Source organism: Phocoena sinus, chromosome 16, assembly GCF_008692025.1.
Source record: "Phocoena sinus isolate mPhoSin1 chromosome 16, mPhoSin1.pri, whole genome shotgun sequence".
In the NCBI taxonomy this organism is placed as follows: domain Eukaryota; kingdom Metazoa; phylum Chordata; class Mammalia; order Artiodactyla; family Phocoenidae; genus Phocoena; species Phocoena sinus.
The window spans coordinates 78144909-78172365 of record NC_045778.1 but is presented as its reverse complement, the minus strand read 5'-3'; the positions used below and the strand labels follow the sequence as shown (position 1 = coordinate 78172365).

At 50.9% G+C, this 27457-nt stretch overlaps 1 protein-coding gene across 6 annotated transcripts in view; it reads left to right on the top strand.

Annotated features, from left to right (window-relative positions):
• The window catches only part of CTBP2 (C-terminal binding protein 2), a 165151-nt gene that overhangs the window by 21662 nt on the left and 116032 nt on the right, over positions 1 to 27457 (top strand). Inside the window, exon 1 of one of the 6 annotated variants that reach the window (XM_032607317.1) lies at positions 1369 to 1487. The exons of the other annotated variants lie outside the window; for them this stretch is intronic. The gene's annotated coding sequence lies outside the window, so the exon portion shown is untranslated. Of the gene's footprint in view, positions 1 to 1368; positions 1488 to 27457 lie in introns of those variants that run through there. 6 annotated transcript variants of the gene reach the window in all.

The window sequence follows — 27457 nt, the reverse complement described above, 5'->3', positions numbered from 1 at the left end:
CTGTTGCACTTTGGGAAGGAAGTCAGCATCGACTCACTCTCTTCCTGGTTTTAAAGTATTCTCTTTATTTTCGTTCAGTTGTGGGGAATTTTAGGAAATGAATCTTGGAATGTTTTAAATTGTTAACTCGGGATTCACCGCATTTATTAGTGTCCTGATTGTTGCTGGAGATGTCTCCTCAGTGCTCAGGATTTGCCCCCCTCCCCCCATTGCCCCAGCACTCAGGGCAGGGAGAGCGCTCACCGTGCTGAGTGGCTCCTGGTGCATTTTGCCTGCGTTCACTGTGAGGAAACCCTTTGATGCCTGCGAGAGCGCAGACTAACCCTGACCTTGATTCCTGACCTGAAATTCCTGTCTAAGCATCCTTTGGCCTCTTTGGGGTGGTCGTCTGTGAACTGCCATGCATGCCGGGAGTGCGGTGGAGACGTGGGCACATGCTTAGAGGACTTGGGGGGCTTCCAGATGCAAAGAGATTGGAGCCCAGGGTTAGTAGCACCCAGTGTTGGCACCCCAGTGGGACAAGGGCTGTTTGAACCAGCGTTTTGAGCTGCTTGTATGTGTGTCTTCCGCTCCTTGGCAGTTCTTACTTGGTGGGGTGGGGAACACCGCCAGCCAGTGGGAAGACCCGAGTCCTCCTGGCCTGGACAGGCTGCAGGACCCAGCTGCCGTGCAGTTCTGGGGCCCAGACACTGCTCTGACTACCCTGAGACCGCGTTTCCCTCCCAATCCTTGCCCAGGGAAGAAAGGTTGCCCAAACACTGGAATTATTACAGAAAAAGTTGAATGCTGGATTTTATTTAAACATCAGAGAGGGGAGTGGTTTATGTCCTGAAGGGCCCTGCAAGCATCTTCAGTAGTGCCGTCCGCAGCAGTAAAGCCCCCATGGACCTTTTCACCCAGTCTGAGCCCCGTGGAGCCGCAGCTGTGAGCACAGTAGGGCTGTGCTTCTAGGCAGCCCCAGGGCCTGCAGGCGTCCCGCCCTCGGGATGCCTCCCCAGCGCCCTCCTGGGGCTCCACTCCTGTCTGCGCAGGGTAACTCCACAGGTTGACACAGGTAACAGGTGGGAAGCCGCTTCCCTTGGGTGGATCCTGAAGTTGCAGCGGACTTGGAGGGAAGGGAGTGGGCAAGCCACTGCTGTGCCCGTGGGGCGAGCAGCTTGCTGATGTGTGCCCGGGCCCAGCTGGCCTCGCTGGACAAACATGCTTGAGGTGTGCAAATTGTCAAATGACTATTTCACAGGGAGCCGGTTAAGAAAGGCCTTTGCCTTCATTCGGGAATATTAGAAATACATTAATTTGCTGGGTATATAATAATAATATAGCTACTTTTTTTTGAGTACCAGGAATGTACCAGGAGGGGAGAAGATAAAAACAAATGAATTTGCTGCATCCATAATAGAAACGGCCAAGGTTCCTTGGGCTGGAGAGTGACGTTCAGCGCACGAGGCTCCGGGCAGCTCAGTCACCTGCAGGGACGCAGCTCTTTGGTAATGGCTGCTGCACGGGAACCTGGGTGGGACTTGAATCAAAAGCCCATTCCTTTGCACAGCTAACAGACTGAGTGCATCTCTGGTCGTGCAAAGTCTGTTTGGGTTTCGCTAAGTCTTGCATGTCACATCCAAGAATCAAGGTCCTGGGGGAAAGTTTCAAGGCTCCTGAAGCTGCCGGGTCTGCAAGAGTCTTGTCCTTTCTGAAAACATACATTTTTGTTTCTATGTGGATAGTGGTTTGCTGGTTTAAATTTTTTTTTTTTACCCTTTTGGCTTGGAGAAATTTTCTTTTTGGTTGTGGTAATGATCCTTTCCTGATATGTAAGTTGATTACACATTTGATTAGCCACGAGGCTCCTTCTGCCTCTTATTTAAACTTACTTTTAGCACCGTCCTTGAAACCTCAGCGTGAGACTGTCCATCTTCTGCTGTATCTGAATGTCAGGTTTTTTTTTTTTTTTTGCGGTACGCGGGCCTCTTACTGTTGTGGCCTCTCCCATTGCGGAGCACAGGCTCCGGACGCGCAGGCTCAGCGGCCATGGCTCACAGGCCCAGCCGCTCCGCGGCATGTGGGATCTTCCCGGACCGGGGCGCGAACCCGTGTCCCCTGCATCGGCAGGTGGACTCTCAACCACTGCGCCACCAGGGAAGCCCTAGAGTGTCGTTTTAATCAGTTGCCTCACAAGTCAAGTTAACATGGTGGGAACAAGTCCTGGCCTGCTGGATGAGGTGTGTGTTTGCTCTGGACATCTCCAAGTTCCGAGCTGCCTTCCTTCAACTTGGTCAGCATGGGGATGAGTGAACTTGACCAGTAGCCGCCTGGATCCGGAAGCTCCACGACGCTGGAGTTACAAGGGCTCCAGGCACTGTCATTGATGCCACGCTAGCCCAGGTGGGAGGAAACCCAAGAGCCTGTCTGCCACCTGGATAGGACCCTGTTTCATAAGGCTTATGCTTTGCTCCAGATAGAATGGATGCCGCATCCCTGGCTCTGTTTGCAAAGCCGATTGCCAGCCTGGGTTTTTGTAGATCGGTGAGAGCAGTGTGGCAGGGTTTGGGGGTGCAGAGATCTCCCTCATCCAGTCCCAGGGGTCTTCTCTGCGTCTGATTCTTCTCAGAGGCCACGTAAGTCAGCCAGTAGCCCCGGTGGACTCCCGGATGTTTTCTGAGCCTCACCTCGATAAGAATAAAACGTTTTAGTGCTTGATTTGATTTGTTTGCTAGAAGATTAGTACAAAAGCAGGAAGGAAAGAGAATGTGTGGTGGAGGTGATTGCTGGAGACTGGTAGAGGGTTATTTACGGATTTTTGCTGACAGTCCTTGTTTAAAGGAATTCCCTGTGAGATTTATGAAGCCTTTCCAATTTATTGTCTTTCCAAGTAAGGTAAGCAAATAAATAGGTTATTCTCTTTTATTATAAACCTAGCCAATGTGAGATTAAAAATAAGAGGAAACGGGGCTCCATTTTTTCCAGCCCCGTGTGTTGTTGGAATTTGGAAAGCGTCTTGGAAAGGCGTTTTGTTTTGTTTTTGGCTTGAGCACATTGTGCGTTTAAAAGATAAAGGCTGACCCTTGATATCGTGTGTGTCGGTCCCCATCCTTGAAGAGAGCTGACTGCGGTCTGGCAGACGGTTGGTGGGGGGCGCGTGTGGCCCGGTGTTAAGCCCACCACAGCCAGCAAGGCCTCACGGGCCCCTTGGGAAACCAGGCCGAGGGGTTCCCAAGACCTGCTCTGAGTTCGGGCACCACTGTGGCACCCAGGAGGGACACTGTCTCTGTAGGCCTGTGATGTAGCCCTTTGTAAAGAGCAAAACCCATCTGGTCAAACTGAACTTTTCCTCCAAGACCTTTCTTCCTATTGTCTTAATTTCCCCCTCACTTTCCCTTTTTAATCTCCTCCTCTGAAATTGTGGGCACTTTTGATATTTTGGTGAATTCCGATTTTGGTGACATCGGTCTGTGTGAAGACCCAGATGGGAACTTTTTATTTCTAGATAAAGAAGAAGCAGGAACATGAGACCTTGTAACAAGATAAACATCTCATTTCCTGGTGGTGATATCAGTGCTGAAGATTTGGATGGGAAACATTTGGTGACCTGTCCCTCCCCTCCCCTCCAGTTCCCCCACCCTTCCCCACCAAGAGCCCATTTGAAGTCCTGGCTCCTTCCAGGCTGCAGACAGCACCACCGGGGAGACACCCTATTATCATTTTGGGAGAATGTGTTTTAAACCTTTTTTTTTTTTTTTAATTTTATTTATTTACTTTTGGCTACGTTGGGTCTTCGTAGCTGTGCGCGGGCTTTCTCTAGTTGTGGCGAGCGGGGGCTACTCTTCCGTTGAGGTTCGCGGGCTTCTCATTGCAGCGCCTTCTCTTGTTGCAGAGCATGGGCTCCAGGCACACGGGCTTCAGTAGTTGTGGCACACGGGCTCAGTAGTTGTGGCCCTCAGGCTCTAGAGCGCAGGCTCAGTAGTTGTGGCACGCGGGCTGAGTTGCTCCGCGGCATGCGGTATCCTCCTGGACCAGGGCTCGAACCCGTGTCCCTTGCATTGGCAGGCGGATTCTTAACCACTGCCCCACCAGGGAAGCCCTGGGAGAATGTGTTTTATGCGTCTGTCCCTAGATGTCTGTGGCCTAGTGATGCTATTTTGGGGGGACGGATGGTCAGCGTTTTGGATGGTGTCTTGTTGACAGACTGCGTGGTCCGAGCCCTTCAGCCCCTGGCATGTGGGAGGTGTATGCCACGGGTTCAGTGGATTAGTTCGGGGGGGTGGGGTCGCTGGGGTCGGGAGTGATCGGACCTAAGCAGGGAGGTTTGGAAGATGCCCAGGGCGTAAATCCTGCAAAATGGGCTCCGTGGGGTTCGTCTTCCTTCTTGCGCACTTCCTGCACGGTACCTCCTGTCTCTGATGGACCTTCTGTCATCTCGGGGCTACTGAGCTTTGGGGGGATGGCAGAACACTGTGGTCAGCACTGTGCGGGCCCTGGGGTGGTGGCCTGAACAAGCCTGACTAGGTCCAGCCTGCAAGGAGCAGACCACGCAACCAGAGGACACTGGGCACCCAGGTGAGGCAGCAGGGGGAGGGGCGCGGTGGTCCCAGCACTGGGAGCTGGGGTCCCATCCGTACACCCAGACGTCTGGGAAGTCCTCTTGAAGGAGGTGGGCTGTGGGCTTCGGGCTGCAGGGGTCGGGGGCGCCCTCCAGCTCTTCCTCCCTTGGAGGCTGTCACGCCCTCTTGCTGGGATCCCTCCAGCCCCATATGCTTCTCATCCCCTTCTGGACCTGGGATCACCTGGGGAAGCCTTGAAACAAGATCTAAGCAGAGCCTCACCCTCAGAGGTTGTTCTGAGTTACTGGTCTTGGGGTGGAACCTGCCTGGTAATTTTAAAAGCTCTCAGGTGATTCAAATGGGTAACCGGGTAGAGAAGCACTGCTCAACCCAGCAGCCCTCAGCTGAGGCCACTTGCCCCTTTCTGCCCGTGGGCTAGAAGACACAGGCCCAGTGAATCAGGCAAATCCTAACTTCCTGCCTCACAGGCTGGGGGCAGGGGCAGAGGGAGGCTTCCTGGGAGGGCCAGCTCCTCACACATGTCCGACGTGACAGATGAGCCTCGGCCGCCACCAAGGGCCAGGTGCTAGGTGACCAGAGCTGCTCACCGAGAAGTGTCAAGAGCGGGAGGCCCGTGGGGCCTGGTTTCCCATCAGCAGGTGAGGGTCTGTGGGGCTGCGTCATCTCTTTTGCCAGGCTCTTCTGGACCGAAAGTGCAATCAGTTTTGCAGGACAGGTGCCCGTGAGCATGGGGGAGAGTGCGGCGGGAGGAGGCGGAGGTGGGGGACAGCTAGCTGCTGGGGTCCCATCCACCTCAGGCCCCGCCCCCCGCCCAAACATAAGGAAAGCTGGTGTCGCCCGCCCCTTGAGAAGAAACTCCAGGAGCTCTGCCTCGGTTGGTGTGCCTCTGCAGGGAGAGAGTGGGTGTTGCCGAGGAAACAAAGCTGGCGGGCCTGCCTCAGGCCTGTGGACCTCTTTGGGCTCGGTGCCTGGGAGGGGGTGTGAGCCCCGGGAATGGCACAAGTCGAGGGGGCTGGCGTGGGGAGGGTCCTGTGTGCATTTTCATAGGGAAAGAATCCAGCGCTCAGCAGTGTCTCATGTGAGTCTAGGATCTAACGCTGCTCAGAGCCCTTGCGTGGGATTTCTTGGCCCGCCAAGGCTGGGCGGGGGACGTGTTCCGTGAGTTCACGGGGACAGGAGGGAGGGAAGGGACCAGGGGCTCTAGGGTGCGGGGAGGGGTGCTGCTGCGGGGGGAATTGCCTTGCTTACAGTCGTCGGGTTTTTGTGGCAGGCCCTGGGGGAGGGCGGTTGGTGCCCCCAGGTAGGAGGAAGCGAACACACGCGCGCTATCTGTACCCAGGAAAGGGTCTGTTTGGCTGGGCCAGGTGGGCTGGGGGTGCCCCGGGGCCCTTTGTGTGCGTTGCCATCCAGCTGCTCTCTCCTAATTATGAATGGGAATGGGTTTGAGAGTCTAAAAGTCATAAATAAGGTCCCGGCTGACTAAACGTTGGGATGAATCCATTGGGGGGGAGTTACTTTGCAGGTGGGGAGGGAACTGAGCAGACCAGAGGGCTGGGCTGAGAGGCCGCAGCTGTGCGGGGAGCGGGACGGGAGGAGAAGCAGGCCACGGAGGCTGTGCGCGCCTTGGATTCCGGGTTGGGCAAGTTCAGGTTGAAGAAAGCCCTCCCCTGGTTCTGTTGGCTGAGTCCCTTCCTTGAGCACCTGCAGAGGTGGCATCTGAGGGGTGCTTCGCCTTCATTCCCCGTAGGTGCTCCTTGCTCTACGGAACCAGGCATCTGGACCTGCTGTGGCAGGCGGCACGGTTTTCCAGCCAGGTCTTTCGTCAACTCTCCTCTCCCTCGGGAGCAGGGATGTCCTCCCTCATTGAGGAGCCCCCAGCAGGGGTTGGGACCAGTAGGGTCATGGGGCCAAGCGGATTCCCCAGGCCCTGCCTGGGTTGCCTGGATGGTCCCCGAGCTCAGAGCTAGAACCGTGTTGTGATGCCCCCTCTGTCCACATGGGTGAAGGGGGTGTCAGGAAGCAGAGGGTCCTGAATGCCCCAGGGAGACTGTCTTGAAGCTTCGTCCCATTTTGCTGAATTCCTCCTCCTGCCTTGTTGGCTTCTGCAGAGTAGGTTAGAGGTGGCCTTCCGCTGGCGCACTTGAGCTGAATCTCTGCTTTTACTGCTGTGCAGCCTGGCGTGAGGCCCAGAGCCTCAGTCCCCCCACCCATGAGTTGGGAGTAATAATAGTTCCTTGATGGAGTGGCTGTTGGAATGAAAAGAGGTAATGGGTTTAGGAGTTCGGCTGTGTAGGGCTGGTCTTCGGAGGCCCCTTTAGCCTTTGCACGCACAGCGAGTGGGAGCCCCAGGGCGTGGCTTTTGAATGCTCACCTTCCTTCCTTCTGATCATAATGCTTTTAAAATCTCATCTGTAGTCTTTTGTTTCTTTCACATCATACAGGTGTCGTCTTAAATGCCTTTGTGTGCCTTTCTTTTTGAAAGCAAACTTCATTGCCCATGGGAAAAAGCAAGCTGCTTCAGTCCTGGGGCCGTGTCCAGGAAGTGCCTGTTGGACACTCAGAATTCGGTTAAGCATGCTTGGTTCCCACAGGTCAGGCTCAGGGAGGAATACGGTAGGAGGGAGGTGCTTCCTTGTCCCCACGTAGCTTGCAGTCTGGAGAGATGGGTTCACTTGGGTTTGAAGGAAGGTACTAGGCTTTGGGATTCTTTTTTTTTTTTAACATCTTTATTGGAGTATAATTGCTTTACCATGGTAAAGCTTTATAACAATGGGATTCTTTTTAAAAACAGCTCTGAATGTGTTAATTTTGGTTTATTATTTCCAAGGCAAAAACATCATTTCAAAAGACCAGTCCAGTCTTCTTATAGTGATTTATAGTTTACAGTTGTGTTCCAATATGTTCTAATTACAGCCTCCAAACAACAGCCTTGGTTTACAGATGGAGAAAATGCAGGGCTCAGGTGAAGCGCCTCCCCAGATGCCCCTCGGGAGAGATGGCTCTGCCTGCAGTCTCTGGGGGTGTCGGTGTGTTTCCCTGTCTCTTGGTCCTTGCATGCTTTTTTTTGTTTTAAGAAAAACAAAGTGGGAGTAAACTCACTGCTGAGATTTTACTTGCGTACCACTTAAGACAGTGATGGCAGGATGGAGACGCAGATGAGAGGATGGATGTGCATGCGAGCAGGGGTCTGGAGGAGTCTGGGCCCATCTTGGCCTGTACCCTGCCATCCCAGACACTGCCCAAGCATCCAGGTATTTTCCAGCAGTCTTCCCTGACACTGAGGGCCATAATGAGATGTACAGAGGCAGGAGCCTGCCCTGGGCGAGAAGAATTTGACCAGAAATCCGGGTGCCGTCTTCTGTGGGTATTGACCCACCTGCTGTACACATATTGGAATGCGCCAGGCACCTGGTGGCAGCTTGTGCCTGGCAGCTTGAGCAGGAGCCAGAGCTCCCCTCCTTGCTGCTTCACTAGTAGCCCAAGGAGCTCCGTATGGGAAGCCAGTCCAAGGCCAAGTACAGATCCATGGACCATGAGTGGACCCTTCGAATTAACTCATCTATTCTGAGTTTTCTCTTCTCATGGTATCTGTCACTTGCTGAGAAGAGTTTGTTTTCTGGGGCTGTCATTCAAAGCATCGTTTTGCACCATACCGTTAACATTTTCAGAGTGTTTGCTGACCTGTGTTCATTGAAACTAGATTCATGAGGGTGATGTGAAAATAGCGCTCAACTGTTTACCAAATCGGATTCTTGTTCTTGATATTTCAATGCATCATCTGTTCTCACGTGAATGTCGTGGAATTCGTTGGTAAAGTGTTATGCAGATAAAAGCTCAAATTTTAGTGGAGTTTTAAAAAAAATTGTGAGTGCATTTATAAGAATATTATATCCGAGGTGCTCGATTTGCCATTGGAAGCAGAATCTGTGTGGATGTGAGGAGGTTGGAGCTTGGCTTGGCCTTGGAGAGTTTTCGGATGTGCTGGGATCTTGACCCAGATCCAGGTGCTGAGTCAAACTGGTTGGAAACCCCCCTCTCCCAACTCTGTCCCTCACTAGCTGGGTGACCTCTGGCAAGTCACCCAGCCCTGGGCTGGGCTCTGTGAAATTGCAATTGCTGTGGTTTTTTTACAAGGCTGTTTGAAGACTTCGACAGGAGCACTGTTATTTCATTGGTTTTCAACATTTTAACATCTCTGGGATTGGGTTCTGTCATAAAATTGATCATATGGCGTAGTTTAACTGAGGGTATTTTTTTCCCCTTTTTTTCTTAGCGGCTTATAAAACATTGCTGGGTCTCAGGTTTGATGGTATCTTAGAGTTGATGGCCATGAAAGCATTTTGCAGACTTTAAAGTTTTAGAGTTGAGCGCTTTGCAATAAAAGGACAGCTGCTCAACTTTTTAAGTTGGTCAGTGAGAGCCCAGTTGTGACCAGATTTCCACTTGAATGCCACGGCTGTGTGGCGACAAGAGAATTTAATAGATGCATTTCCAGAGTTGTCAGCATCTCTTTTCAGGTTTGGTTCAGTGGTCAGATAACCTTGGATTATGGTGTTCAGAGAGACCCAGAGGCCTGTATTGCTTCCAAAATAAGCCTGTCTGAGACTGAGTTGGAAGGTAAGTGTGGTGGAGATGACCAGAGGTCCACCACAGATCTGTGCTTCCCTCCTGCACTGGTGGGGGCTTAATGCTGCGGTGGTTGCCCTGCCACCAGCCAGGCAGCTACCGGAGGCCCCAGGATAGGTGTTGCCAGTGGAACACTGGTGGGAATACGTGTCACTTCCTGGCAGGAATGGTGAAGAAGCGAGTGTGCTTTACCCAGTTTTTCTTGCCTGGATTGTCAACTGGGTGTGGCAAGTCCAGCAGAGAAAGCGAGGATCCTGGGCGCCTGAATCGCCGTGTGAAGAGCTGCTCACCCATCAGGAACACTGGTCTTTTTGTGATACGAGAATGAGCTTGTACTGTGCGGAGCTGACACTCGGTCTGGGGCTCGTGTTAAAGCAGGCAGTGTTAACTAACACAGTGCGTCTGGAGAGCTGATTACCTTGATCGTCAACCTGAGCAGCCCGTGCCTCACACTCTCCTTCAGTGAGCAGGACCCTCCTCCCGGCCCCCAGCCTCGGCAGCGTGGCTTTCACTTCTCCATCCGCCGTGTCCATTTATTCACTAAGTCCTGGAGATCCCGTTTCCCTCCCTGCTCTTGTTGGGGGGGCCTCCCTGAAGATGAGCATCTCTGCAGGGCTTCCCTGCCTCACACCAGCCAAATGACAGCCACCTACGCGTTTTGGGTGCAGCCAGGTGGCCCTGATTGTCAGTCTTTGGAAAAGCTCAGTCAAGTCTTGGGTCGTAAAAGTGGAGCAGCCGCCTGGCATGGTGTGGCAGCCGTGCAAAGGCACCTCTCTGGTCTTTTCCTTCTGGGAAGGTAATGGACTGCTGGTGCCAACGACGTTCCACACGTGGAATCCAGCCCCGCATTCACAGAGCCCGCGCTCCCACAGGCCGCTCCCAGCCAGGGCCTGAGCACAGCGGGGCTGCCAGGCTGTCCCTGCGAGGCTTGGGACTCCTCCCAACAGCCCGTGTCCGCTTGGCCCGAAGATTCCCCTGTGGCCTTGAACCGCATGGCAGGCAAAGATCTCTCCTTCCCTGACTCCACTGAAGGGGTCAGGCCCGCCTCTCCCTCTGGCTCCTGTTTCGTGTCCCCCCAAGAAGTCTCTCGTACAGTCTCTTACTAATCTTGTCTTGGCATCTGTTTCTGGAGGAACTGAACTAACGCATGTTGAATGGAAAATAAAGTGGGTCAAAGGGTCAGTGCCCAGGAATTTCTTCCAGTTTGGGAAGCAAGCCATATTTCCTCTGCCCGGTTGCAGTTTGCCTGTCTCTACAGTGTGAGGTCTGTGCTTGGTGATTTCCAGGACTTACCCAGATCTGAGGGTTTAGTTCTGCTACTTTTGCATCATAACAGTGACTTTTTTGGGGGGGGGGCATGCGGTGCAGCATGCGGGATCTCACTTCCCCGACCAGGGATCGAACCCGTGCCCCCTGCAGTGGAAGCAGGGATTCTTAACCACTGGGCCGTCAGGGAAGTCCTGTAGCAGTGACTCTTTTTTTTTTTTTTTTTTTAGCAGTGACTCTTAAATGTGCTTTTTAATGTAGCTTCCCCGCCATCTGGGTGAAGCATCAGTAATGAAACTAGAGTGGATGCCGCGCTGACCTTTGAGAGTGTCCACGCACTAGATTTTAACTGGGAAGTTACATGTACTTTCTGTACTTAATACTTTAAAAGCCTCTTGGGTGATATGAGATGCTAGTAGGTGCAGTCTGTGTGTGACCTGCACTGGGAATGCAGCTTTAGGCTGACAGCATCTAACGACAGCCGTGTTAAAAGTCACATGGCATTTAGCAGTGTGTTTCCAAATGGGCCCGTGTAATCGGTTTGCTCTTTGAGAGCTGCTCTTGGGAGTTCTGCCTCAAAGCACTAGAACCTGCAGGATGCAGACGTGACTGCCCTGGGGGTTTATTCTGACCGGGCAGGGACCTCCTGTTTTATCAGCCTGCGTTGATACACAGGATCCTTAGCCTCCTTGAATTCACAGGTCTGTTCATGGAGAAGAGTGGGTGTCACCTGGACGCACGCTGCTCCCACACTCTGATTTGGAGTGATGACCCACCTGGGCCGCTGGGGTTTCAGCTCTTGGTAGGGAAATGGCACTGGTCTTGCAGGTGTTTCTGGGGTCCTCATCCTGCAGATGGAGCAGAGTCAAAGATGCCCTGAGTGGGTACCTTTGTGCAGTGAGTACCCCCGCCCCGCCCCCCAGGCCGGGCTGTTACCTCCATGCTATCTCCATCTCCCTGCCCATCGGTCCATCTTCGTTTCCTCAGCGTTTCTCAGTGGCCTTCAGACCTCACTGAGCTCCAGCCCAGAGTCCTTGAGCAAGCATCTCATTACTGAAGTGGACTTTCTGTGGTTCCTTCAGTTTATCTTTCCTTGGAGGTAGGACTTGGGAGAGGTATTCAGGGGGTGGGAGCGGGGGCGTGAGGTAAAATGAAAAGCGTAGACCCTAGGCATACCAATCCATTTGTTTTGGCAGATCCATATACCTGGGTACCCCAACTCTATCAAAGATATAGAACATAACCATCATTCCAGAAAGTTCCCTCATGGTAGTCCCCATTCCTATCTCCCTGATCATCTCAGGCAACCACGCCCCACCCCCACATGATTAGTTTTTCGTGTTCTAGCATTTAATATACTGTGTGATATACATATTCACACGTTATACATACATGTGTATTATACCACATATACCTTTTCGGGAAAGCTTTTTAAATTCACCTTTTTAAATGTGTTTGAGATTTTTTGGGGTTTTAGCCGGGATCAATCGCCGGTTCCTTTTTACTTGCTGTGTAGTATTCCAGTGCAGGAATCCACCAAGTGAGTTTACCCAAGTACCCGTTGATGGACACGTGGGCTGTTCCCAGCTTTTGGCTATTCTGAATAAAGCTGAAGTGAACCATTCTTGTACATGTCTTTTTATGGACGTATGTTTTCGTTTCTCTTGGGTAAATTCCTAGAAGTGGAATTGCTGGGCCATAAAATAGGTGTGTGTTTAGTTTTATAAAGCAGTTGTAATGACATTTTACACTGCTACCAATCATGTATGGAAGGTGGAGCTATTTTTTAAACCACTTAGCAGAATGTTGGCTTTGCTTGAGGGGTTGGGGCGGGGGGGCACCTTCCTCTTCCCCGCTCCCTCCGCTAACAGGACAGATGCAGCGTCTGCACCATTTGCTGTGCTGTGGGTTGGGCTATAAGGCTTACCTGCTCCGGAAGAAGTAACCGTTTTGTTTTGTTTAGAGGGGCCTGCTTCTCTTGGCTTTCCCTGGATGTTCAGAACAATTGTTGATTTTTCCTGGGCACGCCTCTACCTGCTCCAACCCCGAGCTGTCTTCCTGTCCCCTCCCCCACCCCCCAAATACTGCGCCCTCTAGTGAGGCGTGAGGGTCAGGGCCTTTGGTTCCTGGTGATTTCCTGGTCCTTCGTAACACCTGTGCCCATGTTTTTGCATTCGTAACTGACAGAAGTTCATTTTTGGAGCCCGCTGATAACCACATGGCAGCACATGCATTTCTAGTTTCTTTCAGCGTGGGGAAAGGGGCTAAGCAGTTCTGTGCAGCTACCTGGCCACCGGAAGATCGGCCACCCAAGAGCTCAGTGGTCAGGGTGTGCCGGCCTCGCTGGCCTTGGGGAGGCTGCTGCCAGCGTTTCCAAGTCTCTTCAGGGTCAGTGCTTCCAGGGATGTGGTTTATGGGACTTGTAATGTGTTCTCATGAATGGATTCTATTTTATTTATATCCTGTCTCTTTGGACTCAAAAAAAAAAAAAAAAAAAGAAAGAAACAACAAACAAAAACAACCCAGGATGCTGTAAGGGGATGAGATTGGGGAAGGACCAGAGTTCATTAAAAAATGGACATAGAGCAACTGCAAATTTCAGGACAGTTGGCTGTGAACAGCTCTCTTCCTGTGAGTTTAGAGAGACGTGTTGTTGAGCTCTTCCTAAAGAGAAATGCTTCCTTAGAGGGAGTTAACAGGGGATAGAGGGTTCTGCCACCAACCAAGGTCTGGTAACACAAGACCTGTTTGCTTGGGCCTCGGTCCACCGGGAAAGTCAGAAGCACAGTGTTAAGGGGACAGTTTAGGGGAAGCCATTCTAAGGGTGTCATTTAATTTAGAATGGCATTTAAAATACTTCAAGGGCTAGGCCAGTTGTATTGGACTGGGTCATTCTTCCAAAAAGGTATTTGTCTCAGCGGGGCTTTTGCTAGGTGTTTTTAGAGATGCTGGTTGGAGTTTCACTTCTTGCCCAGGAATTGGTGTGCGTTGGCCTTCCTTGCCGGCCTCTCAGGTGTGGAGGTGGACAGAAGTAGGGGGCAGGCCTGGCTGGTTCCAGGATCAGGAACTTAAGTCAGGGCAGGGCCTGGGTTTGCTTTGGTTGGAGTCACGGACTCCAAGGGCGTAAAGCAGTGATGTCCATGCCTGTGGATGAGCCAAGTTTGAGGGCTGGGTGGATGGGCAGTCAGAGGGGAGGTGTCTAGAAGGCGGCTGGTGAGGGGCATCTGGAGTTCCTTGGAGGGACCGTCGAAGAAGCTGACTTGGGAGCATGTGAGTGGGAGCTGAGGCAGGGTTGCACTGTCTCCTCCTTTCACGTCTGCTTCTCTAGCACTTGGCGTTCTGTTCTTTGTTCCTTGTTGGAACTCCGTGAAGACAAGGTTATGTTTCCTTTATCTCCAAAATCTCCCTCTCAGCAGTACCTGCCTCTCTGTTGGTGCAGTATCAGAATGGATAGGGTGGTGTGGGTCGGGTGTGTGGTACAGCTGGGAAGGTAGATGGCAGAGGAGAAAGGGCTTGTTGGCTTTGACCATCAGGAGTCCACACCAGAGTTTTTTTGGATGTGTTGGATATGTGTGTATAGAGAGCTATAGCTATGTGTGTATATATTGGGTTCAATCACCTTGATACCAAGGCTCAAGAAGCAGCACTGCAGCCAGGAGAGTCCACTGTGCAGCGGGGGAGGCGGCCAGGCTGATGACTTCTGTGGGCCTCCGGCGTGGGGAGATGGGAGCACATGCGGCATTAACTGGGAAGGCTCCCCTCTTAGTAGGAGGCTGGGGGTGCAGGAACCAAGCCGAAGGTCCCCCACTACACGTTTTGGTTCACCCGCGCTTCCTGCCTTCACTGTTGTTGCCACAGGTCAGTTTGCAGGATCTAGCCTCACGCGTGGTGATTACTGGCCCTTCTAATCCATACAGTGGCGTGGAGTTTGTCACCAAGGAAGGGAATGTACATTAATCCAAAGAAAAAGAGAAGTTCCTGTTATAACTCTTCTTTTTCCACACTCTCGTTTTCTTTCAAGCCCCAGTGACTAGAAAATTGGCTCCAAGTCTCATGAGTGCCTGTTTTAAATGGAATTAGAGCTTGAGTTACAGAATCATGGTGTCTGGGTAGCATTCCTCTCCTGTCCCCTTGAGAAGTTGGTTTCCCAGGGGCAAAGTGACTTGCCTAAGGTCACACGGTAGGACGAGGCAGGAAGGTGTCTACAGCTGAGGCTTCCCAGCTCCGGCTTGGATCTGGGCTTTGGTTGTGAAGTGTATCCCACCCGCCCTGGTCCTCTCCGAGGCTGCCCACTGCACTGTCTGTCTACGAGGCTCCCCCGAGTTGTGCAGGCGTGGGCCTGGCCTCTCCTTACCTTCCTTCCTCCAAGGGCAGCTTCCCTTTCCCAGAAGGAAGGCAGCTGGTGCAGAGTTGGGCTGGATTGGGCATCTTCTGTTTGGTCTTTCCAGCCTCTGCCTTGATGCTTCTTCAGATGTTCTTAGGATCCTCCTCCATCAGTGGCTGGGGGCAGGGTGGGGTGGGGGGGCTGACTTGCCCACATTTCATCAAATTTGAGTTAGATACAAAGAGATTGGCAGTGAAAAGTCCCCCTCCCCCGGTCTTAAGACTCTGAGAGCTCTCTGTTCCTTTTGCTGTCTGTCTCCTCTGCTGGCTCCAGGATTATTTGGTGTTGGTCCCGGAACGTTTGCGTCTCCTTTGGACACTTGGTATGCGACATGCTTGTTACCCACCCTTAAGTGACTTTAAGTCCTTTGGTCTGTTTTCTTTGTGAGCACTTGCATTTTGCCAGGGGCTGGGGAGGCAGGCGTCACTCGCTTGCGTTCCAGTGAAGATGCTGCTTACCTTTACTTTTTTCAAAAATGACCCTTGGTACCTTCTTAGGAAAACAGTGGAGACACGGGCCATACCGTTCTCTTAAGTTCCCCAAAAAGTTGGTGCTGACAAGGTTTGCATTCCTTAAGTTGAGAAGGAGGGCTAGAGTGTAAGCCTATTCCGTATCTCTAAGCATTTCAGAAGAAAGATATATCTGTGCTCTGTGTTTAAATATAGCGTGGTGTTTGCTACTGAGTTGGAGAAGAAGCAGTTGAATATGTAGGTCATTGACTTAGGAGAATGAGTTCGGAGTTTTCTTTGCATCTGATTAACGCTGTCTTACAGTTGGGCCAAAATTGGGTTACAAAGAGTTCAACGAGATATCTGGGAGGGAAACGGTAGGGCTCATAAGAGGGTACCTTTGCCCCCTTCAGGCATTCAGGGGTGTGACTTGGTGTTGGGCCCGGTAGCCCCGTGCTTGGCAGCCAGCGTGCAGGCATTAGCCCCTCTGGAGTTGTATGGGGAAGAGACGGGCTGGGTGCTGCCTCCCCCCAACCCCCCACCCCGAGCAGATCCGTCAGGAGCAAGGGAAGAAGGTTCTACTTAATCAGGATAAATGCCAGTGGTGTATTTTAATACATGCTTGATTCAGAACGCACTGTTTGGAACTGCATATTTAAAAGGAAGCTGCCGTCCCCCTTTGAAGGTACGTGACATTTAACAGATCTGTAGCAGGAGATAGGTTTGACAGCTTCGAATTATATTTGAAAGAGTTTTTCTTTTAAGAAAGAAAATGATTACTTCTATTTTAAATGTCATCGCAAAGACATAAACATGTTTAATCAAATTATATATTTAATTTATGTAGAATGTAATTTTTATTCCCGTGGAAGAGTCGCTGGTTATTTCTTTATCAGCTTTGAAGCTGGGCAGTGTTTGAAAGCGCTCAGCTAGTTGAGTAAATGGCTATTTAAGGGTTTATGGAATCTGAAAAAAACAGTATTGTGATTGAAATATTCTTCATCTGTACACTTGTACCTAATGGCACATTCTGGGGAGAGGGAGGTACTTTCGTTATTGTCAGTGGGAGACATTAAGGATAAACTCCTGTTGAATGGATGGAAAGAAGTGTGACCCTGAAGACAATAAAGGCAAAACAGCAAAGATACTCCTCCTGTAATTTTCTCCCCCTGGATTCTTTGAATCAGCAGAGAGGTGCCGGGGAGTGTTAGGACTGACTGTGCCAGCGCTCCTTAGAAGGGAGGCACCAGGGGATCTTGGAGGACAGACACAGAACGCCACAAAAGACCTTGAGGTTGATACAGTGTGATTAAGTTTTATCACAAAAGGCTGATGTGGAGTTCGAGGGCAGCCACAAGGTCCCCAGGCTGCTGGAAAAGCAGGCATGTAGCTGTGGGTTCTCTCAGACAGGTGGCTCGCTGGCTCTGGTAATCTGCTAGGACACTCCAGCTCCAGAACTTTCTCTGAGCGAGCTGGGTGTTGGAAGGTGGCCAGCCCAGTGTACAGCTGTGTGTGTCAGCCAGGGACGGTCTTGGCCTGTTCCAGCCTGCTGCCTGGGGTTTCGATTTAGCCATGCGGGATCAGGGAGTCCTGGGTTCCCCACCAGTGTGCCCACTCGCCTATACAGACCAGCCCCGGAGGCTGGTTTTCTCTTGTCCTCTCCAGGGCTGTTCTATCACATGTGACCTGGGGAGCTCTGGGCGTCTGGCAGCAGCTGGGCGAGAGAAACCAGTCAGTTGTGCCTGTTCCCAGGAAAGAACTTACGTAGTAAGCATCTTTGCCAGCTCCAACAGAGAAGGTCAGGGGTTCAGGAGCCGTGTGCCCTGGCAGCCGGAGGAAGCTGATCCCAGTTCAGAGTGTGAATCCTGTCAGCGGGCTAGGCTCCTGGTAAACAACAATCCACCAAAGAGAGGAGTTGCCCTATTTATTGGTCAACATGCACCAAACTCAACAGACAGACCAAAAGAAAAAAAAAAAAAAACAGGACAAAGCTACTTGTTATTTTTGTAATTAAACTTGTGGTTGTAAGAGAAATAAGACCCTTTACCTCCTTTATCCCCAATTGGTAACATCTTGCAAAATGATAGTGACAGTAGCATGACCAGGAAGTTGATACTGATACAGTCCACAGGTACTATTCAGATTTCCCCAGTGTCACACACATTCATTTGGGTGTGTTCCCTCCTGTGCAGTGGTGTTGTTTGTGTGGATTCCAGCGTGCCCCACCACAGGCAAGACACACAAGTTTCATTACCCCAAGGATCCCCGCACCCCACCGTTCCCCTTTTATGGCCACACCCACTTTAGGTGGCCCAGACAGTTCATGGCCAACATACATGGTGGTAAACGGGGCTGGCTGACTTCCAAGACCCAGCTTACTCAGAAAATTCTAGAATTGGAGTGTCCTGGCTCCTTCCCTGTCTGTAAACACTGACAACCACTAGTCTGTTCTCCATCTCTGTAATTTTGTCCCGTAAGAATGTTACAGAAATGGAATCAAATAGTAGGTCGCCTTTTGGGATGGAGTGTTTTCACTCAGCACAGTTCCCTTTGAAATTCATTCAGGTTGTTGTATCACTGGTCTGTTCCCTTTTATTGATGAGGAATATTCCACCCCAGAGATTTTTTTTTTTTTTGGTGGCTGCATTGGATGTTCGTTGATGCACGCGAGCTTTCTCTAGTTGAAGCGAGCAGGGGCTACTTTTGGTTGCGGTGCGCGGGCTTCTCATTGCGGTGGCTTCTCTTGTTGCGGAGCATGGGCTCTGGGCGCGCCGGCTTCAGCAGTTGTGGCTTGTGGGCGCAGTAGTTGTGGCTCGCAGGCTCTAGAGCACAGGCTCAGTAGTTGTGGCGCACGGACGTAGTTGCTCCGTGGCATGTGGGATCTTCCTGGACCAGGGCTTGAATCCATCTTCCCTGCATTGGCAGGAGGATTCTTAACCACTGCTCCACCAGCGAAGTCCCCACCCCAAAGATTTTTGATTCAGTCTTAGACTGACTGGAGCACTGGGTAAGAGGAAACCCATCATGGAGACCTGGGAGTTGCAAAACAACTCTTCCTTCACATAGACTCTTTCTCGATGTCGGGAGGAACAAGGCGTCTCCGGCCTCTGCTAGCCTGCCCTGGTTCTCAGCAGGTGTCCATGGGGTGATGTTTGAAGAAGCTTGTGCCCTGATGGCTTGGCTGCTTTGGGAAGCCAGCAGAAGGGGCCCCCCTTCACCTTTTGAGCTTTGTTCATCTGTGTTGTGTGTCTTTGCACAGTGCGCATGGATTGAAACAAAACTTGGGATAAAGGTTATTGGATTTTGATGTTTTATTAGCACTCATAACAATAACACAGGGGGTTCTGGGCTGGTGCACAAGGGAAGTAAAGGCTGTGTGAGCATGATTTCTTTAGAGGAAGCCCTAGGCACCTAGGTGGCTTTGGCCTGCCTTTATGAGAACTGTTAAAATGACATACCCCGAGAATCTAATTTCACAGTGAGAATTTTGAGCCGTTGCTCCTTCAGAAAGCACATTTATTTGCACTGTGTTTTAAACATATATGCGTGTGTATTTACACATGCATCGTATCAGTGGGGACAGCATTTATGAAGTATTACTCCCATGAACATCTGTGCTGAAAGGTTGTCTGTACTTTCAAAGTTAATGAAATGCAACTGAGTAATTAGGCAGCGAGGAAGTTAGTTCAGGATTCCCAGCGTTATTTACTTGATAACATGTGCATCAGTAGGTAGTATTTGCGTTTTCTTCAGAAACTCTGCGGTTCTTTTTTTTCTAGATCAAGCCTGTTAAGCCCTGAAAACTCCACCCGGAGCTCAGGATGGGCTCGTGCAGCTGGGATGGGCTGTAGGCAGGTCTGGCCTTTGGCTATTTCTCTTCTTGTCCTGGATTCCTTTGGGTACAAGGGGGCAGCATGTGTGTCAGGGACCATCACATCCTGGTGGTCTGAACTCTGGTCGGAGGTGAAGGGGCTATCCTGATGTGGGTATCAGGCTGTTTGTGTGGGGAGGTTCCCCATTTGTGGATGTGATGCTCTCTGAGGTCCCATGTGGCTCTGGGATTTATTCTTAAGACTAGAATTTGTTGCCTCTAAGGGGAAAAATATTTTGGACCCATGAGTTTACTTTCCATCACACCTTTGGGGTCTTCACTCACATTTGTGTTTGCGGAGGTTCTCTGTGTATTGTTCTCTGTGACGTGCCTAGCGCTGTAAGTGGATTTTCAAAAGTCAAGTCATTCCTTTGGTTGCACGTACAGCAGCTGGTCCATTTGATGGCAGTGACGCCCTTCACTTTAAACTTAAACCTCCCCTGAACCTGTAGGTTCGGGTTTGAGTAAATTTGGTTTGAAATAAAACTGAACCTAATTTCCTCTAGGCCTTTTTTTTCTTCCCAGGACTCTGGGTTCTTGAATTCCCCTGGTCTTGTTAGGAAAGCGTTTAGTTAACAAGTATCTGTTAGACATTTGAGTGCCTTAGTGCTGAGCTCTTTACCTGCGGCACCACGTGCAACCCCACATTCGAGGGGAGAATGGTCACATCCTGGGCTCAGCCTCCCCAGCTAGAGGTGAGGGAGCTTTTCTAGCGCCACTTGTGGTCTCATTCTAATGCTCTTCACTATTGTTTGGTCTCCAAGTTCTCTAAGATAAAAATCATACTCTGTCCCTGCCCACATGGAGCCCACATGACCCACTAAACCAGTGACAAACCTGACGAAGCAGCCGATGCAACGCCTTCTACACATATAAAGGGGTGGGGATGGAGGTACAGTTAGGGAGAGCTAGGGTTGGAGGGGCTGTTGTTACTCGGCTGAATTAACTTGCCCCAGCTTCCTCCCTGCTCAATATTCTGCATTTAGTCCATTGATCCTTAGCCTTGGTATCTAAATCCGGTCACTCTTCTTGTGAGTAAGTTTTCAGAGCTTGTGGACTCGGCCATTTGATTCTCAAGTCATGTATATATATATATATTTATATATATATACACATACACACACACACACCCCACACACATATATATTTTCTGCTTCTCTCTACTCATTCGTCTGCAGTCTAACCTGTGGCTGAGAACTTGGCTGGAGCCTGCTAAGTCTGCCTTGCTGCAGTGTCTGTCCTCTCCTGCAGGCCCTGGGTGAGCCAAGGGATCCCCACTGCATGGGTGCCCTCACCGCTGCCCCTCAGGGATTCTCCCAGGTTGCTTGGCCACTGGAATTCAGATCTATGCGTTGGCATTCCTAAGAGGGACACCGTGTTTCTAGATTAAATTTGCATGAGGTTGGAGGGGATAGACCTTTCTTCCTTTTAAACCCACCTTGGCAGTGCGGCTATTACTTAGACTTAGATCCTCAATAGAGCCACTCTGCAGTGATGCTATGGCCCGGAACCAAGGCAGCAGCTGTCTCTCTGCATCCCCAGCTTCAGCTCCCTCTCCTGATGTAGAAGCCCACATAAATTCACTGTACATTTTCCAGACTGTAGGAAATCTGCTCTTTGCAGAAAATGGAGAAATAGAGGAAAACATGAAGATTAACGTACCATTTTTATGATCTGAAAGACTTATATTTTAAAAATCACCTTAGCATATGGAGAAATAACTTCTTTTAACACCTTGGGTGTTTTTTCTGTCTCCTCCATGGTATGCATACACTAGCAAATGACATTCACCGTTTAAAGAATATTTTAAAATTTACGTATACCATTTGGAGTCTTATATTTGTTTTTCCATTTAACCTGTAAATGTTTTTCCTAAGTTGTGAAATATTTTTGAATTTTTTAAACTAAATAATTTGTTGAGATACAGGTATCATAATGTATGTAGGTATAACACGATAGCTATTTGTTTTTCTCTATAGAGTTATCAGGAAAGATAGTTATCCAACTATTTTCTGTTTCAGGGAAGCATCTTAGATGGTTTATTTTTATGTGAATCTTTACTCCTCCTCTAATTACTCCCTAGGGGTAGAACGGGGTGGGGGTGGGGATGAAATCTAACTTTTCAGAAAGGGTGCCCTTTCACACTCCCACTGAAGCGTGGGGGGCTGTTTGTCTCACCAACTCTTCAACATTTTGCTCTTGTCATCCCTGGATTTTATGTTACAGATTGTCAGCTTAATAAGTTTTGTGTTGCTGTGCTGAGCCTAGAGAGACCCTCTGCTTACTGTCTGACCCTGTGCCCCTTGTCAGTCAAGAGTGTCAATGGGGTACCTAATGAAAAGGAATTCGGGGGACTTCCCTGGGATTTCGCCTTCCGATGCAGGTTTGATCCCTGGTCTGGGAGCTAGTATTCCCCATGCCTCAGGGCCAAAAAACCAAGGCGTAAAGCAGAGGCAATATTGTAGCAAATTCAATAGAGACTTTGAAAATGGTCCACATCAAAAAAAAAAAGTCTAAAAAAGAAAAGGAACTCAGCACCTCTTCTGCGCCCTCCTCTCTACCTGGGAGAAAACCGAGGCCAGGGCATTCATTTCGAGATGCCCTACTGGTTCGTGGTTGCTACTAGCTGGGCTCTGTTCTTGGGCCATATCATCTCTCTTCCACTCCCAGCAGGTTCCGGAACCTCTCCTAGAGGCGTGTGTGCCTGGGCTGATAGCTTTCTTGTTCAGTTACTATTTGAAACCACAAAAGGCCACGTACAGGTGTCTCTGATTTGACTTGTGGGTTTACATCTCCTCTGCCTGATACTTTGGGCTGAGACCTCAGGGGCCAGGCTTCCCTTTGAGCCAGGCTGATTGGAAGAGGGTCCTCCCGCAGCGAGGACTCCCCCACTCCTCTGGGCACTTCACAGTTAACAGGGCGGCTTCCCAGCTTGTCTGACATTGGGAAAGACTCGTGGGGGCCCAGCCAGGCTTCTGGGAACCGGGAGTCAGACTGCCCAGACCCGCTGCCTGCACGTTCAAGGCCAGCTGGGCAGTTTGGGGTGTGGGAACGCAGCTTGAATTCACAGGATGACGTCGTTGTGTGTGTGGTTGCTGCTCACTGAACCACTTTTTTTTTCTTTCAAAACTTGGCTCCTGTTGTGCCGAATTTGCAGCACCCGTTTATCGATTTGCTTTCCGTGTCCATTTTTCCAGTTGTTTCCAATTCCCCCCTGCCCCGCCAGTCTGACAGCCTCATGCCCTTGTTTATTTCTCCATTGCCGGAGCCACTGAGAACAGAGCCTTTCCCCAGAGGATTGAAGCCCAGCTAATGCTGCGAGGCTAGGCAGTTCCTGGTCCCCTGGCTGGGCTCAGATCTGCCGGCTCTGTAGGGTGGGTGCAAAAGCAGAAAGCTGAGAGGCAGCGGAGGAACGGACACATTAATTGACTACACCTGAGACAACACTGAGAAAATATCCTATTTTGTTTTCCTTAAGAAAGTGGCAGAGTTCCAAGACTTCCCTTACAGTTTTCCACGGCCTCTCCTTATATCTGAAGACAAGAGTTCTGAAATCTTGACTGTTGGGCCTTTTCAACATATTTAATATTACAGAATTTCCGTAAGCATTCTCCCTACAAAGACTGTATGTAAAGTTTTTGCCCGGAGGGCATTTTTCTTATTGACGTTGAAACTCTCGCACATGGCGGGGTGGGCAGTAATAATGAAGTGTTGATTTGACCTCGGGTGTCTTGACACCAGTGTGGCTGTATAGGGACATGGAAAGAATTAGCTTTCAGGGTCCTCCTGCCTCAATAAAGGAAAATTGTTTCCAAGCTAATTAATACGGTTTATTCACTATTAGGCAGTAGTACGTGGAATTGGATCCTGGGAAGGAATGATGCAGCTGAGCTAAGGGGAAAGTATGTCAGGTCACAGCGTGTTAATTCCGTCATGTCCAGCGTTTCCCTCTTCAGAGGGCGTAGTCTTTTCCTTGGTTTTCCCAGTGTGCCAAGCACACCAGAATTCCACAGTGCTTCGTGCCTGATGGGCTAGGCCTTTCTGGGGGTGCGTTAATACTGAGAGGCTGGGCAGGTGCATAAATACACGTGGGGAGGGGAGGGGGGCCCTTCCCAGGTGACTTGGGCTTGTGCCTTCACTGTGTCAGCCTGAGGTCCTGGTTAGGGGCAGATCACACACCTGTGGCCCCGAGTTCTGAGTGCGGGGAGAGGCCACATCCTAGCAGCTGCAGGCCCCTCCCACTCCCCATGTTGCTCAGAGATGCCTGTCTGTGCCCCCAGCAGCCCCCCAAGCACGCAGCTCTGGTTACCCCGCCCAGTCAGCTGAGGGCAGCCAGAAGCCATCCCTTTGTGGGTCCTTCTGCATCCCTGGATGTGTGGCAGACCTGCTGAGGGCGGTCAGGTGTGAGCCGGGAGCTGGAGGGGGTGGGGAGGGGCCCGGGCTGCTCAGGGGTCCCGTGGAATGTATCCCAGGAGCCGCGGCCCCCGGCCTTGACTTGGCTTCTGGCACCTCTGTCTGGGCACGTCCCGCTTTGGCCAGAAGGACTTCTTTCTTGCTGATAGGGGCGGGTCGGTTTTAGGGGGTGGACATTTGGTTTCTCTGTGGATTTCTGGGTTCCACATCTACTCGGGACTTTTCCCCGCCTGCCACCCTTGAACTTGAGATAGTTGTGAGGCCCTGCTGTGGACACGTGGGCAAGCCCCTGGCACCCGCGTCCCATGTCCTCACATCCTCATCGTGATTCCACCGTGGAGGGTCACTCCCCTTTTACACAGATGGACACCCTGAAATGGTGCTGCGTGGCTAGCGTGTGCAGCAGGAGGGGTGAATAGGTTGACACAGGGCTTGCACGCGGACCTGCAGGTCACCACGGCTCCCTTGAGCTGGGGCTCAAGTTCCGCGTCTGTGGGTCCCTCTTGCAGCAGCCCACGGGCAAGTGGCTCCTTCTGCCCTGAGGCACTGGTGGGCAGCAGGTTGCCCCGAGGTAGCTGTGGGCCCTGCAGCTGTGGGCGGACCAGCATTTCCTGGAAGGTGATACATCATCACTTCAGCAGGGCTCAGTCTTACATTCGATAACAACAGGTGCCCTCTTGAGAGGGCCAGCCAGCAGCGTCCGAGCCAAGAGAACATTGATGAGAGAGAAGGCCGGGGTTTCTGGATGGTTCTTCCCCCGGTCCTTTGTTCCTTTTCTGAGCACAGCCATGCCCGCCGGACTGTCACCAAGGGGAGGGCGAGGCCCCCCGGGGTGGGGGGGAGCGTGTAGGTCCCTCAGAGATGTGGTGAGGAGTATTGGACTCTTAGGCCAAACAGGAACCATTTATCTCGTGATGTGAGCAGAGACTGGTTTGGTTCTTAGCAGACTCTGATGGTGACAAGCTTGTCCTGTGTCCTGGAGCCGCGTGCCAAGCCTGCTGAGGACTGGATTTACTGAGTACTGGCTGTGCACAGGCTGAGCGCCGAGCTCCCCGGGCATTACCACTGTGAAAGGACCTGATCACCTGTGAGGCAGATGCTGCCTTCTCTGTCTCAGACAGGACAGAGTCCCAGGGCGTTGGTCACCTTGACCCGTGGATCCTGGGCTGCTTCTCTGCAGTGTCCTGTTAACTCCGTGCTCTCTCCTTTGTCCTTTCCCACTAGCCCCTCTATTGCAGTAAATCTGTGGGGGCCAAGGGATGATTCCGCAGACTACTTTCTGGTTCTTTGTTTAAGTAGTAAGCGTGCATGGGGCCCCCTAGATCTGAGATGAGCCTGGCGTGAAGGAGGGCAGGTTCCAGATAAGGCCAGTGCTCTCCTCAAGCCTGGGCCTCCTGCTTCTGTCCAGTTACCACACGAGGATCTCTCTCCGGCTAATAAATGTCCAAGCCAGGCCTCACTTTTGCTCACTGGCCAGCCGGGAGGAGGGGAAGCAGTGGGTGAAGGGGCCCCCACCTGCCATAGCAGGACAGAGGACGGGCGTCTTAAAGCCTAGATGACCCAAATACGAGTCAGGCAGAGCAAAGAATTCAAGTGGGGCTCAGGCAGGCCCCGAGTAGTAACAGGAGCTGACACATCAAAGCGTTAGAGGCGTTAGGAATAAGTTCACGCAGAGTAAGTGCAAGTAGGTGGGCACTTGGTGCTGAGGGGGAATGCCGGGGCGCCCACGCTGAGCCTGTGTGCCCCTCTTCTCTCTCTGGAGTTTGGATGATGCAGGGCACAGAGCAGAGTGCAGGAGCCGTTCTGAAAGAGGGCGAAATTCAAGTGGGGGCCAGGCCGGTCCTCCTGGAATGAGCCGGGGCAGAGTCTCTCAGGACCCCCCCTTCCAGACCTTTTTAGAGCGCATCTCATTCAGTTTCAGCAAAGTAGACTTATTAACTATAGACCTACAAGGTAATTTTCATATGCCCGACTCAGTGTAAGAAGAAACTAAAAATCCAGGTGGTGGGGACCCTTCTAGGCGATGTGTCGTGAATTTATAAGTTTCCTATATGAAAGCCCCAGCGCTGGCTTGGACTCCACCAGGCTCTGGGTACTGCTGTTCCCTCCCTGTGTGTGTGTGTGTGTGTGTGTGTGTGTGTGTGTGTGTGTGTGTGTGTGCGCGCGCGTGCGCGTGCGCGACCCCCTCATCGTCATCAACTATGGGTGGAACACGTTTGCCAAGTGACGTTTAGTAGATTCACCGAGGTTGATCATACGGGCCAAAAATAGATGCCCTTTTCCTTGGCCAGAAGCAGCAAGTGAACTTGGAGCTGCCTGGCATTTACTGGCCGAGGCCGAGTTACTTGGTGGAACAGCCCGCTTAGCTTCCTGGGGCTGCTCGTGTAGGAGCGGTGGTGATTTTAATTAGCTAAGTCGTTTCTGTGTCTTGTATACTCCTAGAAGTTCTTGGAGGAATCCTGCCAAGAACATTTCCCCTGGCACATCTGCGGGGCACTACTCCCTGTTGCACTGTCATCAAGTATCTACGGAAACAAGTGTTTTTGAATTTTTAGCCTTTTTAGCCTTTCTGTAGCTGCATTCTTTTTAAGTACTTCTTTCCACCTTCACGTAACAATGGGCACTTGCTTTAAAGATTCTGACAGTCTTCCAAGCTTTTTAACGTTCTTAATCCACTAAATAAGCCGTCACCGTTCGCTCGGGCAGTCTGCAGGCTCTTCTGAATTTTTGGCTTAAAATTCCGTGAAATGTCACCGGCCGAGTTGTCTGTTCCTTGTTTAATTACTTTGACTATGAAGTATCTCAAGGAAAGAACCTGTGCCCACCAGTAAGATTAGGTAGGTGTTAACATGTTGCCGTTGTCTTCAGACCTTAGTTGAAAAGAATGTTACAGACAGGTATATGTATATATGCAGTTAGTTAAATATTTGATTTCCTGCTGTATCCCAGACGTGGAAGACTTTGGAGATGAATAATGCGTGATCAAGGCATTTAAACATTCAGAGACTTGGCGATGGGTAGAGTATGTCACAGCCTGGCAGTCAGGAGTGAAGGTGTCACAGATGTCTAGGGTATGGGTTTTGAAGGGTGGACGAGAGTTTGCTAGGCAAGCTCTCGCTGCCTCCAAAGGCTGGTTCCTTGGCAATAATAGATGCTTAGTCAACATGAAACTACTGTGTCATTAGAGGCTTGGAACTACTGAGAGCCCACGCCCGTCCCTCCTTCCTAGCATTTCAGAGGCTGGGATGTCTCTGTTCTCTGCACCCATCTCCCTTGAATTGGAAAGTTTGGGGTGTAAGGTGGTGTGGAGGCACAGTGGGAGTGAATTACTTCTTGACCTTGGGTATTATGGTAACCCTGACCATGGGGACCACTCTCTTCCTGCTGTGAACTCTTGTAATTGCGAAGTAGGAGCTGGCTGGTGTCAGGACTTGGACCCTTCCTTACATTAGAACACAGGAGTATGGTTTTCTTCTGAATGGTTTGAAAAGTAGAGTGCAGCTGGGAGACTGGTTACAGTAATTTCATACATTTAAAAAATATTAATCAACTGTTTGTATCCTGACTGATTGTAAGGTGAGCTTGGAGATGGTCAGGGATGGCTGCAACAGTTCATTCTCACGGGACTTGAGAAAGGACTACCTTAAAACACGGACGCCCCTGGCGCCATAGCAGCTCCAATATTGAAATTGCATCTGTCCTTCATGGGAAAGGCACAGAAAAGATACCTGGACACGCCTACTGCCCAGGTGTTTGCCTTTTCTGTCAGCCCCGGGGAGGAGTAACTTCCTCGCCTGCCCCCTCTTACTGCTTTGTGTGCAAAGGAAGTGGTTCAGATAATGTGGATGGTCCCATGTATTTCCTCTTCATTCCATGTATACTAAAATAA